Source organism: Panthera leo, chromosome C1 (genome assembly GCF_018350215.1).
Source record: "Panthera leo isolate Ple1 chromosome C1, P.leo_Ple1_pat1.1, whole genome shotgun sequence".
NCBI lineage: Eukaryota > Metazoa > Chordata > Mammalia > Carnivora > Felidae > Panthera > Panthera leo.
In genome coordinates this window covers 139,849,338-139,867,384 of record NC_056686.1, presented here as the reverse complement: position 1 = coordinate 139,867,384, position 18,047 = coordinate 139,849,338, and the positions used below count along the sequence as shown (strand labels likewise).

At 34.5% G+C, this 18,047-nt stretch overlaps 1 long non-coding RNA gene across 1 annotated transcript in view; it reads right to left on the bottom strand.

Moving 5' to 3' along the window:
• The window catches only part of LOC122226111, a 105,361-nt gene that overhangs the window by 20,010 nt on the left and 67,304 nt on the right, over nucleotides 1-18,047 (bottom strand). Inside the window, exon 2 of the long non-coding RNA XR_006205474.1 lies at nucleotides 14,597-14,737. This is a non-coding gene — a long non-coding RNA (uncharacterized LOC122226111). The remainder of the gene's footprint in view (nucleotides 1-14,596; nucleotides 14,738-18,047) is intronic.

Genomic DNA, 18,047 nt, shown 5'->3' with positions numbered 1-18,047 from the left:
AATTTCTTTCACCAATGTCTTATAGTTTTCAGTGTATAGGTATTTTACCTACTTGGTTAAATTTATTCCCTAGGTATTTTATTTTATGTTTTGATACAATTGCAAATGGGATTGTTTGCTTATTTTCTCTTTCTGATAGTTTGTTAACAGTGACATTATCATATCATTAGCCTTACTAGTTGTTGCTACAGCTGGAAAAGCTATATTTTTCTGAATATTAATAGCAAAAAGAGAAGAAAGAAAAATTAGTATTGTTGCTTATTTATATGAATACATTTACTTTTTACTTTTAAGATTCTGGCATTGCTTTCATTTACAAAGTTCTGCTTTTTACAGGTACTGTAGCACATAAAGTATGCAGTATTGAAATCAGTATGCAGATTCTAGCAGGAATAATTTGAATCCCCTACCTGTGTCAACTACTTCCAGAAGTCAACAAGGGCTACTGGATGCAAATGGAAGGCTTTTCAGATGTTCACTTTATTTCAGTATTTACTAATAATTGAAATTCTGAGATTTTTAAATTTTTTTTTCAACGTTTTTTATTTATTTTTGGGACAGAGAGAGACAGAGCATGAACGGGGGAGGGGCAGAGAGAGGGAGACACTGAAAAGGAAACAGGCTCCAGGCTCCGAGCCATCAGCCCAGAGCCTGACGCGGGGCTCGAACTCACAGACCGCGAGATCGTGACCTGGCTGAAGTCGGACGCTTAACCGACTACGCCACCCAGGCGCCCCAAAATTCTGAGATTTTTAAAAAAGAAACTCATTAATTTCCTCTGAACTTAAACTTTCATCTTTGGCTGGTTTCTCTTATAATTGGCCTGGATGGAAGAGTCTCATAGGAAACCAGAGCTCATCTTAAAAGTGGAAATCAGTGAATCCTTACACATTTAGCCTTCATTAAAAATACATGAACACATCAGTTTGCCAAATAGATGACTGATTAATATGGTCTGAAGTTTGCTTAATGGATTGCATTTTTTTTATGTTTGCATAAAGAGATTTCCCAAATCTATTTTACTATAAAGTACTTTATACTGAATTCTTTGTAAGATATTGGTAGCTATTCTTGGAAGCTAGAGAAGTGTTGTAAGTTTTAAGGATATTGTTCACATATCATTTTAACATGAATTTTTTGAAAATTATAACTTGAATTTTGAGCACAATTCAACATAATTTTGTTAAATTGTAAAAATTGAATTATTTGGTTTGAAATCATCTCAGTCCATATTTTTCAAATCATAGGAAAAAGTTTCTTTTTACAAGTTACAGCTAATGTATAGCATTTCAATTTTTTTATTAAAGAGATTATTAAATTGAAACTCTACAGGAATGTATAAAGTAATAAATAATGGTCTCTTTTCCTTGCCACCCACCTCACCACAGTCCCAACTTAAATCTACATTTCTTGCTCCAGAGGAAATCACTAGTAATGGTTTCTTGTATGCATCTCTATGTATTAACATATCCATCTTTTTTATGCAAATAAGACTCTACTCTGCATAGAGTGCTACAACTGGCTTTATAAGCATATTTATAAAAATATATGCTTGCAAGCTTATCAATTAGATAAATCCTTTATGTGCCAAATGGTAATCACATTTTGAATTTTGGGAACCAGTACCAAATCATCTTCTATATGCCATTATACACCTATTGGAATGGCTAAAAACAACAGCAACAACAACAAAAGAACCTGGTGATACAAAATTGTTAATAAGGATGCAGAGCCACGGGAACTGTAATTCACTGCCTACAGGAGTGCAAAATGGTATAGCCACTTTGGAAGACAATTTGGCAGTTTTTTACAAAGCTAAACAAAGTTTTACCATGTGATACAACAATATTCTTCCTAGGCATTTACCCAAGTAATTTGAAAACATAAATTTATATTCACACAAAAACCTGCAGGTGAATGTTTATAGCATTATAGCACCTTCATTTGACTTTTAATTGATCCAAACTGAAATCAACTAAGATAGCTTTTAATATGTGAATGGATAAACAAACTGTGGTACATAAGATAAAAATACATGAGCTATCAAATCACAAGAAGACATGGTTGAATCTGAAACGCATTTATCTAAAGGAAAAGCCAATCTGAAAAGGCTTCATGCTGTATGATTCCAACTACTTGACATTTCTAAAAAGGCAAATTTCAAGAGAATACAAAAACACAAATAGAAAAGACTTACAAATAATGTATGTAAATTTTCTATCAAAAAGGGGAACCTAACTCCCAATTCCTTAGGTGTGAGCTGTAACTAATGACTTCTTTCCAAAGAAGACAATATGAAAATGGGGAGGAAAAAGACTGATTTTACAGTAATGTGACATTAACATCAACAGTGACAAGTTGTGTTCTTAGTATGTGATCTTGATATGATATGTTGAAAATGGCACTTTACCCCTGTGGTCTCCCCCCTCATGCTCGTCTGATCATGACAGAAACACCAGACAAATTCCATTTGAGGGACATTCTGCAAAATACCTAACTAGTTCTTAAAGCTATCAAATATAAGTAAAATCTCTAAAACCACCACATCTAAGAGGAGCCTAAGGAGACATGACTAAATGTAATGTGGTGTCCTAGATGAGATCTGAGAACAACAACAACAAAAAAGGACATTAAGTAAAAACTAAGGAAATCTGAATGAGGTATGGACTTATACTAATAATAGGCCATTAATTGTAGCAAATATACCAAACTGACATAAATTGTTAATAATAGGGGAAACTGGGTACAGGGTATATAAGAACTCTACACTATCATCACAAATTTTCTGTAAATCTGAACTGTTCTAGAATAAAAAGCTTATTTTAAAATATACATGAGTATGTATCTACCAATATTTAGGGAAGTTCCTATTTCCCAAGATCTTCTGCAACATTGACTATCACTATTTTTAGTTTCTATCTATCTGATAGGTTAAAAAAAAATGTTATTTCATTGACTACCTTCTAAGCCTTTTCTTTTCTTTTCTTTCTTTTCAAAATTCCAGTGTAATTAGCCATACAGTGTTATCTTAGTTTTCAGATGTACAATATAGTGATTCAACAGGTCTATACATTACTCAATGCTCATCATGATGTGCACTCTTAATCTTTTTCACCTATGTCACCCATCCTCCAATCCATTTCCCCTCTGGTAACTATCAGTTTGTTCTCTACAGTTAAGAGTCTGCTTTTTTGTTTGTCTCATTTTTACTCTGTCCATTTGTTTTGACATATGAGTGAAATCATCATATGATATTTGTCTTTCTCTGACTTATTTTACTTAGCATTATACAGTCTAGATCCATCCATGGTGTTGCAACGGCAACATTTCATCCTTTTTTATGCCTAAGCTTTAAGTATGAATAAAATGAAGCCATATCTTTTTGGGGCCATTTTTATGTTTATTTTTTTTTAAGTGGGAAAACTGCTTATTTCTTTTCTTTGCCCATTTCTTTTGCTAGTTCATATTTTTTTCTTTCTTATTGGTTTGTGGATACCCTGTGTATGTCAAGGAGATTATATTATGCATTTTATATAAATTGCAACTAATTTCCTAGTGTGACATTTATCTTTGGACATATTATGATTTATGAAGACCTGACTTATATCACCTTTCCTACTCTCTCCCATACAATCAACATTCTCAACTGAATTTTACCACTAATTTTAGTTCAAAATTGGTTGATCTTATAATAAAATAATATACTAGCTCCTTTATTTTTTGTCCTACAGTATGAAGAGTAGTTTGATTTTATTTTATAAGATAAACATTTTATCATCTATACTATTCCTTTCAGCTCACCTACTGTTTCAATTCCAAAATTACATCATATATATTCACACACTTATATTCTTTTCTATAATCATGACTAAATTTTCAATTTGTAAATGTGTTTAAGTTTTATAACTACATAAATCTTGTTCTCTGAAGATCTGTGAATCATTATGACTTCATTGCCTTTATTGTATCTTCTCTTGAGTTTCTAAATGTCTTTATTTTACATTTTTCTTTTCTTCCTTTTTTGTGCTTGCTTTTTCTTTTGCACAATTTATAAAAATTTCTGAAAAAAAAAAGGAATCAAGCAACTGTTCTATAATCACTTCCTTTTTGTGGGACACTGTTAATTTAAAGCAAAGAAAGCCAACGATTTGGCCTGAAGCCTGTCAACTGGACGTACATGTAAAAAGGCTAATGAGTTTTGTTAGGAGCAAAAGACTTAATCTGTAGAATGCCCTTTGTAAGACATCCCTGGCCAAAGTATTACCTATAAATAAATCCAGGATCTACAGATTTTGAAGCATGGCTCTCTGGAGAGTGCCATAAAAACAAATCAACTCTCTGGGATATAGAATGGAGATGTTTCATAACTTATTCTTTGCTATGTGAACAAGCCCACAAACCTCACTTAGAGACTACATCTATTATTCTAGGCCAGCTGTGCATATCCAGTCTCAAAAGGAAGGACCCAGGGACTCATATAAGTTGTTTTATTCTTTTCTTTACTTCACCTGGAGCTTATATGATCACCTGTATCCTCAAAATTATTAGTAAGGCTTGATGCTGGCTAAAATAGCTGATTTGTGTGAGAGTGACAATCCAATCCTGTGGTTTAGCTCAATTTCCATCCAATTAAACCTTTCAAATATTCTTGGTCTATAACTCCCCTCTCTGATACTCATTTCTTTTCCAGGTCTTTCCGTCATGCTATAAGACATAATGAATTCATTCCAGTCCTGCCATAAAGAAGCAGGCTAATTCACCAAAATATTAATCTGCAAAGTATCAATTTAGTAAATAACCAGTTTGCAAAATTTACCAAATTGACCTAATTCACTTTATTTTCAGAAACATTTAAAAATATCACATTTATTAACTGTACTGAAAAATATAATGCCCATTTATTGAATATTAAAGAATAGCTTATATAATTTAAAATTTTTATTATTAAAGTATAGTTGATACACAATATTACAGTAAAACCTTGGATTGCGAGTAAGTTGTTCTGTGAGTGTTCTGCAAGATAAGCAAACATTTCTAATAAATTTTAACTTGACAAATGAGCGATGTCTTGCAATACAAGTAGTATGTGATGCCAAATGTCACATGATCACAATTAAGCCAATGGTTCTTCTCTCTGTCTCTCTCTCTCTCCCCCCCCCCCCCCTGCGGGATTGTGGGTAATTGTCTCCCATGCTCAGATGCTCAGTTCAGGCTGTGGTGTTTGGCAGAAATCGGTGATTTTCAGAACATTGGAAGGTGCCCACAACTGGCACTAGTGCATTTTTTGTCACTTCGAAGCACCTATGGACAGGTCTTTGCTTTTCCATACAGGAGTAAGCTTAGGAATGCTTTGCTTCATTCTAGGTCAGGCTGCCTGCAGATATACACCCTATTCTCTGTTGCCTTATTGCCAGTTACATTAAAAACAGTATATGACAAGAATGACAAGAGTTTATTAATACTGTATTGTATAGTACAGTACATGTGAGCATATACAATGGCCCCATGCAGAAAAAAAGTTGAAAAGAAAGGTGGTAGGAAGATTACAGTGGAAGTTAAGAAGGAAATCATCAAGTATGAACAAGGTATGTGAGTGGCTGAAACTGCAAGATTGTATAAGAAGTCTAAGTCTGCATCTCTTCTGCACAGGAGGAGAAGAAAAAGGTGGAGGAATCCCTCACTTCAAATGAGATTAGGGAGATGTGTAAAATGTGGGAAACAGTGAAAAATTTCGTGGAAAAGCACCACCTGAATAAAGCTGTAGCAGTGCGAGTGATGAATCTGTTTCACAACAATGCAATGTCACATTTCCATGAAATCTTCAAAAGGAGGCAAAAGCAAATGTCATTGGATAGGTTCCTTGTTAAAGTTGCACAAAAAGAAAAAGATTCCATTGAGCCAACAGATAGCAGTGATTCCGTTAGTGATAGTGAAAGTTGTTCTACACCATAACCCTCCTCTCTCTTGTCTCCCTCACACCAGCCATGAAGGTTTTCAAAGTTAAATGCAGGTTAATTTGTTTATTTTCCTTTATATTTTGTATTCTATTACAGTACTGTAATCATTTTTATATGAATATTTTGGAGTTGTGGAACGAATCATCTGAGTTTCCATTTTTTTTTTATGGGGAAATTCGCTTTGATATACAAGTGCTTTGGATTACAAGCATGTTTCTGGAACAAATTATGCTCACAAATCAAGGTTTTACTGTATTTTCATTGTAGCTGCCCAACATAGTCATTTAACAATTCTATACTTTACACTTAATGCTCACCGCAGTAAGTGTAATTATGATCAGTCAACAGAAAACATTATTATGTACTATATTCCAATCCCATACTTTTCATCTCTATGATTTATTTATTTTACATCTGGAAGCTTGTGTCTCTTAATTCCCTTCACCTATTTTACCCATCCTACCCTCCTCATTCCTCTGAGAACCACCAGTCTGTACTCTCTGTGAGTCTGTTTCAGGTTTTTTGTTTGTTTGCTCCTTTGTTTTGTTGTTTAGATTCCACATATGATTGAAATCGTATGGTATTTGTCCTTCTCTGACTGACTTATTTCACATAGTATAATACCCTCTAGGTCCATCCATGTTGTCTCAAATGGCAAGATCTCATTTTTTATAGTTGAATAATATTCCATTACACATATATAATAATAGATAACAATATATATAATACATCAACATATATAACATAATATATAATTAGTGTATATTATATATGTATCATATATACATATATCTTACAATGTATATGTTACATATATGTACACACCACATCTTCTTTATACATTCATCTATCAGTGGACACTTAGGTTGCTTCAATATCTTAGCTGTTGTAAATAATGCTGCAGTGAACACAGGCGTGCACGTATTGTTTCAAATTAGTGTTTTCATTTTGTTTGGGTAAGCACCCAGGTGTAGAAATACTGAATCATATTATATTTCTACTTTTAATTAAAAATTTTTTTAAAATGTTTATTTTTGAGAGAAAGAGAGAGAGAGAGAGAGAGAGAGAGAGAGAGAATGTGGGGAGGGTAAGAAAGAGAGGGAAGACACAGAATTCAAAGCAGACTCCATGCTCTGAGCTGTTAGCACAGAGCCCGACACAGGGTTTGAACTCATGAACTGTGAGATCATGACCTGAGCTGAAGTCAGATGCAGAGCCGACTGAGCCACCCAGATGCCCCTCTACTTTTAATTTTTTTGAGGAACTTCCATACTGGTTTCCACAGTGGTTGTACTAATTTATATTCCCACTAACAGTGCACAGGGGTTCTTTCTTCTCCACATTCTTGCCAGCACTTGTTATTTCTCATCTTTTTGATAATAGCTATTCTGACTGGTGTGATATCTCATTGTGGTTTAAAATAAATTTATTATGAAAATGAATATGGCAGAATTTGAGAGGATGAAAGCACTTACTGTTAATTCTTCAAAGAATAAAACATTCCTTAAAACAATGCAATAATGGGAGTTTTGGTTCAAGATGGTGATGTAGAAGACACTGACCTCACCTCCTCTGTGGAACATACCAAATTACACCTATTTATAGAAAAATTCTTCCTGAAGAACTGAGGGCTGACTGAACAGCTACTGAACAACCAAAGATACAGTGAATGGCAAGAAAACAGCAAGAGAGACAGAGACATGGTAACAAAGGGAACCCAAACCTCCTATGCTTTGAACAGCAGTGGGCAGGAATAGTGCTGAGGGATCAGTACAGATCCCTGTGTCCTTGGGCACAGAAAAAAACCCCACAATTTAAAAGAATAATTAGCATATTAAAGATATAGCACCAGAACTCTGCCAAGCAGTGGATGACCTGCAGGAAAGTTCTCCAGGTCACAGGGACTGGAGAACACATGGTTTACATTCCCACCACATTTAAAAGCCTAGGCTGGAGAAGCATCCAGACACTGTAACATGTGGGTCTGGTCATCTCAGTGAGCTTGTGACTTTAGTGAACCCAAGATCAACAAGCCCACGCTAGCTGCCCGTGGTGCTAGGGCACAGAAAACAAGCTGTGGCTTTGTGGGTTTCATTTGCTTTGCTTTTACTTCTTACCATTTGTCTCATTTTGTTTTTATTTTTTTTCTTTTGGTTTTGTTTTTTTCTTTTTTGTTCTCTTTTTTTCCCTTTCATCTTTTTTCTTTTCTGTTTTCTTTTTCTTTTTCTTTTTTCGTTTATTATATTCTTTTTTCTCTTATTATTCTTAGTTTCTTCTTTATTCATTCTGTAAAAATTCATGGTTAAAAAAAGTAACTAACATGTAGAGCCATAGCCCCAGCCAGCCAGCAAAAGTCACCAAGCACACACAATCTGTACAGGGGATACCATACACAAAATTACTCTTTCAACTTTAGGAGAAGTAGCCCTTTTGCCTAGTTCATAGAAACAAACACATAAAGTCAAGCAAAATGGGGAGACAGAGGAATATGCTCCAAAAGAAAGAATAAGAAAAAAACCTCAGAAAAAGAACTAAATGAAATAATGAGATAAGCTGGGGCACTTGGGTGGCTCAGTTAGTTGAGTGTCTGACTTCAGCTCGGGTCATGATCTCATGGTTCATGAGTTCAAGCCCCATGTCAGGCTCTGGGTTGACAGTTCAAAGCCTGGAGCCTGCTTCTCTCTCTCTCTCTGACCTTCCCCCACTTGCACTCTGTCTCTCTGTCTCTCTGAAAGATAAACATTAAAAAAAAAAAAAAAAAGAAACAGAGATAAGCAAAATACCTGAGAAAGAATTTAAAGTGATTATCATAAAAATAGTCACCAGGCTGGACAAAAGAATGGAAAAACTCAATGAGACATTCAATAAAGAGATGGAAAATATTAAAAAGAACCAATCAGGGGCACTTGGGTGGCTCAGTCAGTTGGGCTTCTGACTCTTGATTTCAGCTCAGGTCATGATCTCACAGTTTGTGGGTTTAAGCCCCGTGTCAGGCTCTGTGCTGACAGTGCAGAGCCTGCTTGGGATTCTCTCTCTGTCTTCTCTCTGCACCTCCCCTGTTTGCTCTCTATCTCTCTCTCAAAATAAGTGAGAATAAACTTTAAAAAATAAAATAACATAAAAAGTCCCAATCAGAGTTGAAGACTATAATAACTGAAATAAAAAACATACTAGAGAGAATCAACAGTAGATTAGAGGATACAGAAGAACATATCAGTGATCTAAAGATAGAGTAATAGAAAACACCCAAGCTGACCAGCACAAAGAGAAATGAATTTTAATTTTTTTTTAACATTTATTTATGTTTGAGACAGAGAGAGACAGAGCATGAATGGGGGAGGGTCAGAGAGAGGGAGACACAGAATCTGTGTCTCTGACAGCTCTGAGCTGAGCTGTCAGCACAGAGCCTGACGTGGGGCTTGAACTCACTGACCGCGAGATCATGACCTGAGCCAAAGTCGGCCGCTTAACTGACTGAGCCACCCAGGCACCCCGAGAAATAAATTTTAAAAAATGAGGATAAATTAAGAGATCTCTTGAATAACATCAAGTGAACAACATTCACATTATAGGGCTCCCAGAAGAAAAAGAAGAGAGAAAGAAAGGTGTAGAAAACTTAGTTGAAGAAATAATAACTGAAAATTTCCCTAACCTAGGGAAGGAAATAAATATCCAAACCCAAGAAGTACAGTGAGTTCCAAACAAGATGAACCCAAGGAGTTCCACACCATAGCACATAAGAATTAAAATGTTAAAGGTTAAAGATAAAGAATCTTAAAAGCAGCAAGAGAGAAACAAAAAGTTATTTACAAGGGAAACCTATAAAGCTACCAGCTCATGTTTCAGCAGAAACTTTGCAGGCCAGAAGGGAGCGGCATGATATATTTAAAGGAAAAAAACACTACAATCAAGAATACTCTACTCAGCGCGCACCTGCATGGCTCAGTTGGTTGAGTGTCTGACTCTTGATTTTGTCTCAGGTCATGATCCTAGGGTCATGGGATTGAGCCCTGTGTGGAGCTCAGCATGGAGCCTGCTTAAGATTCTCTCTCTCTCTCTCTCTCTCTCTCTCTGCTCCTCTCCCCAGCAAAGTTATCATTCAGATTTGAAAGACAGATAAAGAGTTACTGAGACAAAAACATATAAAGTTTATCACCACTAAACTAGCCGTATAAGAAATGTTAAAGGGGTTTCTTTAAGTGGGAAAGAAATAGCCATAATTAGACATAAGAAAAATATGAGTAAAAAGATGTAAAATATGACAATATATACATAAAATGTGAAGGAAGGAGTAAAAAGGGAAGAGAAGGGGGAAAGGAAGGGGAAAAAGATCTGTTTTCTTTTTCTTCCTTTGTTTCTTTCTTCCTTTCTTCCTTTCTTTGTTTCTTTCTTTCTTTCTTTCTTTCTTTCTTTCTTTCTTTCTTTCTTTCTTTCTTTCTTTCTTTCTCAGAATGTGTTTGAACTTAAATGACCATCAAATTAATATGGACTGCTATTTACTTAGGATGTTATATATGAACTCCATGGTAACCATAAACCCATTACCGATGAGACATACACAAAAAATAAAGAGAAAGAAAGCCAAACAAAACACTATAGGTACTCATTTATCACAAAGAAAGAGAAGAGAAAAAGAAAGAAAGAATGAAGGACTATGCAAACAACCAGAAAGCAAACTTTAAAAAGGCAACAAGTACATACTTATCAATAAGTACTTTAAATGTAAATGGCCTAAATGTTCCTATCAAAAGACATAGAATGGCAGAATAGATAAAAAAAAAACCCAAAAACCAAAAACGAAAACAAAAAATAAGACCCATCTATATGCTGCCTACAAGACTAACCTCAGACCTAAAGATACATACAGACTGAAAGTGAAGGGATAGAAAAACATTCACCATGCAAAGGGAAGTGAAAAAAACAAAAACAAAAACCCCTGAGGTAGTAATACTTATATCAGACAAAATAGACTTTAAAACATAAAACAAATATTAATGAACATAAAGAGAGAACCTGATAGTAATACAACAATAGTAGGGGACTTTAACACTTCACTAAACATCAATGGAAACATCATCCAGAAATAAAATCAATAAGGAAACAATATCTTTGAATAACACATTGGGCCAGATGAACATAACAGATATGTATATAGAACATTCCATCCAAAAGAAATAGAATACACATTCTTTTCAAGTGCACATGAAACATTCCCAAGAATAGATCATATATTAATCCATTAAACAAGCCTCAATAAATTTAAGAAGATTGAGATCATCCCCTGTATCTTTTCTGATCACAACAGAGTGAAATTTGAAATAAATCACAAAAACAGGAAAAAACAGACACATGAAGACTAAAGAACACAATACTAAATAACCAATGGGTCAGTGAAGCAAGTAAAGAAGCCATCGAAAAATACATGGGGACAAATGAAAATGAAAACACCATGGTCTAAAATCTCTGGGACATAGCAAAAATAGTTCTAAGAGGAAAGTATATACCAATAAAGGTCTACTTCAAAAAACAAGAAAAAACTGCAATAAATAATCTAACCTTATGCCTAAAAGAACTAGAAAAAGAAGAACAAACAAAGCACAAGGTGAGCATAAGAAAGGAAATAATAAAGATCAGAGCAGTAATAAATGGCATAGAGACAAAAAAAAAATTAAATTAAAAAAATTAATGAAACCAAGAGCCGGTTCTTTGAAAATATAAAATTGACAAATCCTGGGGCGCCTGGGTGGCTTGGTCGGTTAAGCATCCGACTTCGGCTCAGGTCATGATCTCACGGTCAGTGAGTTCGAGCCCCGCGTCGGGCTCTGTGCTGACAGCTCAGAGCCTGGAGCCTGTTTCAGATTCTGTGTCTCCCTCTCTCTATGCTCCTCCCCTGTTCATGCTCTGTCTCTCTCTGTCTCAAAAATAAAAAAATAAACGTTAAAAAAAAATTAAAAAATAAAATAAAATTGACAAATCCTGATCTAGACTCATCAAAAGAAAAACAGAAAAGACACATAAAAATAAAATTAGAAATGACAGAAGAGAAATAACTGATACCACAAAAATACAAAGGATTATAGTAGAATACTTTGAAAAATTATATGCCAACAAACTGGACAACCTAGAAGAAATGGATAAGTTCCTAAAAACATACAATCTTCCAAAATGAACCAGGAAGAAATAGAAAATCTAAACAGAATGATTACAAGTAATGAAATTGAATTGGTAATCAAAAACTACCAAAATAGGGGCATCTGGGTGGCTCAGTCGGTTAAGCAGCCGACTTTGACACAGGTCAAGATCTCACGGTTCATCAGTTTGAGCCCTGCGTCAGCCTCTGTGCTAGCCTGCTTTGGATTCTGTCTCCCTCTCTCTCTGCCCCTCCTGTGTTCACACTCTGCCTCTCTCTCTCAAAAATAAATAAACATTAATTAAAAAAATAAAAATAAACTACCAAACTAAAAGTCCAGGACTAGATGAATTCATGACTTAATTCTACCAGACTTTTAAGGAAGAGTTAATACCTATTCTTCTCAAACTATTTAAAAAATAGAAGAGGAAGGAAAGCTTCCAAATCCATTCTATGAGGCCAGCATTACCTTGATATCAAAACCAGATAGACACCACAAAAAAAGAAAACTGCAGGCCAATACCCCTGATGAATATAGATGCAAAGTCCTCAAGAAAATATTAGCAAACCACATGCAACAATACACTAAAAAGATTATCTTATCAGATTATAAGCATGCAACAACAGCATTTATAAATGTTATTAAATAAATCCTTATATTAGGTATACATGAATTAATTAAATTAATTAAATTTCTGAAACTCATTAAATTAATTCAATAAATTAAATTCATTTAATTAAATAAATTAATGTAATAAATTAAATTTATTAAATGAATGCAACAACAGCATTTACAAATGTTATTAAATAAATCCATATATTAGGCACATATGAATAGGTACTAGACAAGTGGATTGTAACAAAGAAGATGCACTACAGTTTGAACAAGTATTTTGCTTGACTTCTCTGCACTCATCAGTGATACTTGGTGTACAATCAAGAACAAATGTGACATTGATGGAGAGGCAGTGTATTAATGTATGTGTACATGTCCTTCTTTACTAGCACTTAGCTTCTTCGTCTCTTCTTGAAGAAAACCCTGTTGTGTTTTCTTCTTTTTTCAGATCATGAATCATTTAGAACAAAATCTATATTCCAAATTTTACCTTCAGTTACAAGAATGTGAGCAAAAATCTTCTCTCTCAGTTGGAAAATTATATTTTTGGTTAATTTTTTAAAAAATTAGTAGGATAGGGAGCTATTCTGTCAAGCCCATTAAAAATTGAAGCTTGTGGCTATTTTTGTCACGGAAGAGTAATGACCAGTATAAATTTATCCCACTTGAGAAATGAATAATTTTTTATTTCATTTTATTTCCAGTGGAATTTCTGATCCATCAATACATACCTACATATTTCTTGGTTCATATAATTTCTTTTTTTTTTTTTTTTTTTAATTTTTTTTCAACGTTTTTTATTTATTTTTGGGACAGAGAGAGACAGAGCATGAACGGGGGAGGGGCAGAGAGAGAGGGAGACACAGAATCGGAAACAGGCTCCAGGCTCCGAGCCATCAGCCCAGAGCCTGACGCGGGGCTCGAACTCACGGGCCGCGAGATCGTGACCTGGCTGAAGTCGGACGCTTAACCGACTGCGCCACCCAGGCGCCCCTCATATAATTTCTATAATTGAGACAAAATGTCTAAATAGTTTATTTGCAGAATTATCTCTTACTATGGTGGGTTTTGGTACTGTAATATTCTACACCAATAATGCTTTTCAACAGATTGGTCTGTGAAATAAATCATAAATTACATAAAATGGCTCCAAACAAAATAATGCAGTAAACTCATGACAGCTGGCCCTCTGAGTGTTATCAAAACACCAGACTAATGCTATGAGATGTCCAAGGGCAATATAAATCCCATGAGATAGAAAAATTATAAATTACTACAAATAAATATTATCTGTAATGCTTCTTTATTTTGAAAATATATTCGAATATTTCTGCATTCTGATTTTTTTTAGGACTACCTACAAACATGACAAGAATAATTGTTTTTTATTCTGAACACTTTAAAAAGGAGACTAGTAGAACAACATTTATCTGCCTTTCTGTCCAGAGAAAGATAATTTATAACTTATAAATAATTCATGCCATCTTATGGGCAGTTTGTAGAGATTCTTATAAAGAATTGTATACGAGATCTAATTCTTAACTTCAAGGAACGTACAGTGAGGTGGGAAAATGGCCATGTACACATAAAACACATTAAAATATGACAAATAATTAAACTAATAGATAGAATATATCCTTCTGAAGTGTTTTCTTTAAAAACCTGAAATATAGAAAATAAACTCAGACTTGAGTTGAAATATTCAAAATTCACATCATTGTAGATTTCCCACACTTGTGTTTGTTTCAAAACCACCAGATGGCAAAATAGAAAGATTAATCAAAGTGAGCTCCCCAAACAGCAAATTATTTGTTTCCACACATAATTCTTCCCTCCTTTTGTCAGGATTATTCCTGGTCAAAGCATAGGTTTTAGAAAACTGGAGAGAGATACCTTTAGGGAGGCAGAAGATCTCAGATTTCACACACAGACATAGGAATCTGCTGGAAGTCCATGCTCGTCCATAGTTAAACTGTTCTGATGATTTTTGAAGTGGGTGAAAAATAAGCTCACTCTTCTTTGAACATCTTCAATCTAAAGGAATCATGTAGTGTGGTGGAGTAAGAATTGGATTAAGAGGCAAAAGACAAACTTCTTATTCCTTGAATCTCTACTCATGACTGGTGCTATGACACATTTATCTTAGTGGTTTGTCAATTAAACTGGAATTAAAATATCTACTGAGGATAGTGGTTATGAATGTTAAGGAAAGATCTGTGAACACAAATGCCTCATATAATGCCTAAAACAAAATGTATATTCAATAACTATTAAACAATGTATACTGATCATATGTGGCAAATCATTAATAAATATTTATTCCCTTTGATTCAGAAAGTCTACTTCTGGAATGTTTTCAAAGAATGTAATTCTAAAAGCAGAAACAAGTTTATTTATAAAGATGTTAATTGAAGTCCTATATCTATTAACTGAAAAAATTGGAAACAATTACAAGGCTCCCAAAGAGAGAAATTGTAATAAAAACTCTAGTACATTCACTTGATATATTATACAATCTTTAAAAATGATATTTATAGAGTACTTATTATAACATTAAGATTATTAAGCATATATGATAAAGCATATTAAGAAAGAGCAGTATCAAAAGCTGGATATATACAATATGACCATAAATATATAAACCAAATAAAAAATATGCATTGAAAAAGGAAAAGAAAGAAAAATACTGGGTATGAGTGTCCCAAAGCATAGCAAGAATTGTTTCTGTGTGATAAGGCAGGCTATGAATGATTTTTGCTTTTCTTCCATATGTCTGTATTTTCCAAACGCTCTATTCCAATTATTAATTACTTTTATGATGAAAAAAGAAATGTTGTCATTTTACATATGTGTTTTATCTCCCCAACAAACAGACAAATTTCTTGAGGGCAAGAATTTTATCATTTACTCCTTTGAATTATAATACTTTTATGCCTAAACCAAGTGCCCACTAAAACTTTTCCAAGGGGACAATGACTGATGGATAGCGTTTACTCTCTTAATTCAAGTCTTTCTAGAACATCAAAAGGGGAAAGGTGACTCAATCTGTTTTGCTTCTAAATCACATCCAAAAGATTCCATACAAGCACCAAATTATGAGGCTATAAACTAGGCTGTTGTAAACTGTTTTGAAAGGGAAATATTAAAAAAAAAAGAGTCATTTTGCTAAAGCTGTGTGAATAATGTAGCATGTGTAAGATTTGGCACCAACTCATACTCTGATAGCACTAGACTCCTAGGAGAAAACCATTTCTTGTCTTTTCTTCCCTTAAAAGAAGGAATAGAAATAGCATCTCCTTTCACTGAGGAACTAGAAGATAGGTGAAAAAAATGTTGGTTGAGTATATCTACTGAAAACTCTGTCCAGTACCATGGCTGGTAGTAATACATGATCTCTGAGCCTCCCATACTTGGTCCCATCTGTTAAAATGGCACCACGCCTGACTGCCAGATGGTACACTGGCTTCATAGGGACAGAGGTGCCAAAACGATGGCTTTAGAAGACATTGTTAATACTACCCCCTTGGGCCTCCCACCACAGTAACAATTCACCCCTGTTGGCGCCCCATCACATCTCGCACTGCTTTCCTCATTTCTAGAAATAAGTGGTTCCAAACACTTACTAAGTCATTTCCTTGAGCTGCCTACTGGTTTCTGATCTTACACAAGTTGAAAAAGAATACCAAAGTGGGGGAATGAAAGACTGAAAGTATCCAAACACTTGAAGTTGCCAACACCTACAGCTTGCGCCTGAGGGCCATTAGGATCATATGATGCGTCAAACTCTATTATGTAAGGGTGGAATGTGTGGGCACTGCTTGCAAAGTTTAACCAGTCTCAGTGAAAAGAGAGCAGCTCTGTTATATGGAAGAACCAGTTTATAAAGTTCACTTATTGTGAAGAAAAAAATGGCTCTAGTGGATTTAAAAAACCAAAACAAACATTTTCTCATGTAGTCAATGGAAGTAAAGAGAATTCCAAAATGGCTGTATTGACAGCTTAAGTATTTCTCAAAACTGTCAGGCTACATAAACATGAATGAGCATAGATTCTGTCAATGGATGATTTTCAAAAAATTAAAGACATGTCTTTTATACAAAAGATGTACAACTGATTGCTAACTCATGTATTATATGGCTAGTAGGATAGTAAAGCTGGTTCAGAGAACATTTGAGGAACCAGTTATATAGATATTTAAAAATATGAACATTAGTTGTTTAGGTAAGATTCAAAGCTTGTTCAGTTCCAAAAGGACAATGAGACCATGACCTTTGGGGTGATCTTTTCTGTAGGGAAAAAAATCTCCAAGTAACATGTAGCTTCACAGTTACACACTCCAAAAGAATCAAATAATCCAAGGGAAGATCTGTTAACAAAATGTGTGAGTATGTCATTGAAAAAGTATGCTGTACTCTCTTTTGTCTTATTTCCAGGTTCAGAGTAAACGTCCTAACTCCTATGGCTTCATTAGGATAGAAACTTTTTTGGGAGAAAGGAAATTCTGGAGAATCACAGGAATTTTACTCAGCTACCAGAGAGATGGGGTGGGTTCTCACTTCTCTGGGTTGTAATCAGTTTATCATTATAGGCAGTTAATCTCTTTTGTCTATGGAACTCTGTCCTATGATATCCACAATCACCCAAGAGATCACTTCTATGTCATTCTGAATTCTTTACTAACCGAACTTTAGTGACTTATTCTTACCTCAAATGTTTAGCTATCTTCATCATGCATATTATACAAACCTAGTATAAGCATTTTCTTATGTAATTTGTATAGAAACAAAATAATTCAACATAAAATAAAATAAATATTGGCTGATTGCATTCAGAGCATACATTCCCCTTTTTCTGCCATCTGTTCCACTAACTACTCCATTCTAAGATTAAATGCGTTTAGAAGGGATCTTAAGCCCTGTGGCTGTTACATGGGATTCAGCCCTATCTAAATCTGCCCTCTACATCCTCATATGTGTGTGTGTGAACATGCACACACATATATATATACATACATATATATGTATACACATACATACACAAATATATACACACATATATATGTAAATGTATATAAATATGTATGTAGTCATGTACTTATAGACAGAGCAATTGTAAGATTTTAGCTTTTCATGTTTATATGAGTTCAATCATTACATCATTCCATCAGACACTATTTTCTCAGTTAAGTAATATTCTTTCCGTACTAGACATTGGGCTCGGTGCTAGAGATATAACTTTGAAAATAAAAGTAGACATTGAGACTCACTCATAGAGCCAAAGTCTTGTGGGAAAGACACTGAAAAATGAATTCTCTCTCCCTCTCTCTCTCTCTTTCTCTCTCCCT